General features: G+C 45.9%; 1 pseudogene; it reads left to right on the top strand.

The window, feature by feature from the left end:
• The first annotated feature begins 2285 nt into the window (after positions 1 to 2285).
• Positions 2286 to 2401, top strand: LOC126210894 (5S ribosomal RNA; annotated as a pseudogene).
• The last annotated feature ends 424 nt before the right edge of the window (positions 2402 to 2825 follow it).

Raw genomic sequence — 2825 nt, 5'->3', positions numbered from 1 at the left:
AAACCTTGTGAAACTGCAGCTGCCGCTTCAAACAAGTGCTCCGGGTTTATTATGTCATGAATATACTCAAATACACGAAGAGCTTTTGTGTTTTATACGAGGCAGTAACGTGCGTTTATGACATTTCGTGTACTCTGAGCGGCACATTAAAACTTCAGTCTCTTGGCAGATCTGTTGAGCTCCTTTTCTATTCTCTGCTTTGTGTAGAGTTGGTATTTTGTCAAGATTCTTTAGCTATATATTTTTTGCTTGTATGGATACTGTTAAATAATCTTAATTTTTTGTTCCAATAGATTATATTGTGATTTGACGGTATAACTGGTTTAAAATTGTGCCGAGCCATGGCCTGTTGCTCAATATATATGTATATACACAGGCTTACTCAGTGATTCACACATAATTGTTTGAAAGAGAATACAGAGAATCACTTTCCGACTTTTTTCTTCCCATGTTGGCGTGAAGCAACAACACGGGGTGAACACTAATAAAACCGACAAACTGAAGTGACGGATTCCTAACCGGAAATAATGGAGGAAAAAATGTCGTGTGAAGATTTGTCCGGAAAAGGACGGTGTGCGTTGAGCGACTACAAATCGTCCCGGCAATCAGTACAGAGCTGCATCGCATCCCCGTCACAACAGATGTTCCAGCTGCCTCCATGGGATTCCAGGTGATAGGCATAGTAGCAGTTCTCTTGCAGGATACACACAATCGTACTTTGGCTCACAGCATGTTGGAAAGCTATTTCCCTCAAGCTTGTACTAGCGTTAGTCTCTATATCCTGTAGAATCAGGTCCTCCAAATCTGGCGTACGCACAGTCCGTCACCTATCTGCAGGTTCTTCTGTCTGAAAGGACCTATCATCACACAAACGCCCAAAAAGGGCTTGAAATGTTGTGCGATGTGATTGGTGTCTGCTCGGGTACTTGTCTTGGTATAACCGTGCTGCCTCTTCACCGTTTCCATCTGCGCGGCCGTACAGAAACACCATCTCTGTTTGTTCCCGACACGAATAACGGACCGTTCAGCTGCGTAAAGTACACTGCGTCACTTACACAGCCTGCAGCACACAAGAAACACACAGCACGTGGCCAGAGGAACTGTAATTCGTCAGCGCTATCTAGCGTGGCAGTGATGCATTTCCCGACTCATGTTCGTCGGAGCTTTCTTCCTTCATTTCCAGACAGCAGTCCGTCCCTGCAGTTAATTGGTGATGTTGGTGTTGACTCTGTGTAGTCTGGCGTTTGGAGGGGAAAACAGACCATTGAAGTTTCGTGAAAAGATACTGCCGCAACGAAAATTGGTTTTAAATATCACCATCTCAACTTGCTTATCATACTCATGACACTTCCACCTATTTCGCGATAATACAGGACGAGTAGCCGTTCTTTGGAATATTTCGATGTGCTCCGGTAACCCTATCTGGTAAAGACCCCACACCGCGTATCAGGACTCCCGAAGAGGATAGACGAGCGTAGTGTTGGGAGTCTCTTCCGTAGCCTTGTTGCATCTTCTACCGTTTCCTTCAATAAAACGTTTTTGGTTCGCCTTCATCTACATCTACGTGATTACTCTGCTATTCACAATAAAGTGCCTGGCAGAGGGTTCAATGAACCAAATTCATGCTGTCTCTCTACCGTTCCACTCTCGAACGGCACGCGGGAAAAACGAGCAATTAAGTTTTTCTGGGCGAGCCCCGATTTCTCTTATTTTATCGTGATGATTTCTCCCTATGTAGTTGGGTGCCAACAGAATGTTTTCGCAATCGGAGGAGAAAACTGGTGATTCAAATTTCATGAGGAGGTCCCGCCGCAACGAAAAACGCCTGTATTTTAATGATTGCCACTCCAATTCACATATCATGCCTGTGACACTATCTCTATTTCGTGATAGTACAAAACGAGCTGCCCTTCTTTGTACTTTTTCGATGTCATCCGTCAGTCCCACCTGATGCGGATGCCACCCTGCACAGCAATACTCCAGAAAAGGGCGGACAAGCGTAGTGTAAGCAGTCTCTTTGGTAAACCTGTTGCACTTTCCGCACAACATCATCTATGTGATCGTCCCGATATGCTTGTAATTATCAGCCCTAATCTTCAACTTCAAAATCTGCGTTATTTACCACTTTACTGAAAGTTGAAGCAATTTTTTTTTTTTTAATAATGTGAGGAACACACTTTTTAAGGTTTAATGTTAGCTGCCACTCTTTTAATCATGAGGGTATCCTGTCCAAATAATTTTGCAATTCGCTTTGATCTTATTACGACTTAACTAGACGGTAGGCAGCCAACGGCCTTGCCGCAGCGGTAACACCGGTTCCCGTCCGATCACCGAAGTTAAACGCTGTCGGACTAGGCTAGCAATTGGATGAGACCTTCCGGTCTGCCGAGCGCTGTTGGCACTCAGCCCTTGTGAGGAGCCTCTTGATTCAGAAGTAGCGGTTCCGGTCTCGGAAAATGACATACGGCTGGGAGAGTGGAGTGCTGACCACATGCCCCTCCACATCCGCATCCAGTGACGCCTGTGGGCTGAGGATGACTCGGGGGCCGGTCGGTACCTTTGGGCCTTCATTGCCTTTTTGGGAGGAGTTTCTTTTTTTATTTTTTTTAAATTGTAGCTGACAGTTGGGTTCGGTTGTTTGGGGGAAGAGACCAAACAACGAGGTCATCGGTCTCATCGGATTAGGGAAGGACGGGGAAGGAAGTCGGCCGTGCCCTTTCAAAGGAACCATCCCGGCATTTGCCTGAAGCGATTTAGGGAAATCACGGAAAAGCTGAATCAGGATGGCCGGGCGTGGGATTGAACCGTCGTCCTCCCGAATGCGA

Source organism: Schistocerca nitens, chromosome 10 (assembly GCF_023898315.1).
Source record: "Schistocerca nitens isolate TAMUIC-IGC-003100 chromosome 10, iqSchNite1.1, whole genome shotgun sequence".
NCBI classification, from domain to species: domain Eukaryota; kingdom Metazoa; phylum Arthropoda; class Insecta; order Orthoptera; family Acrididae; genus Schistocerca; species Schistocerca nitens.
Note: the sequence above shows the minus strand (reverse complement) of the source record. Positions and strands in the feature narration are given on the sequence as shown.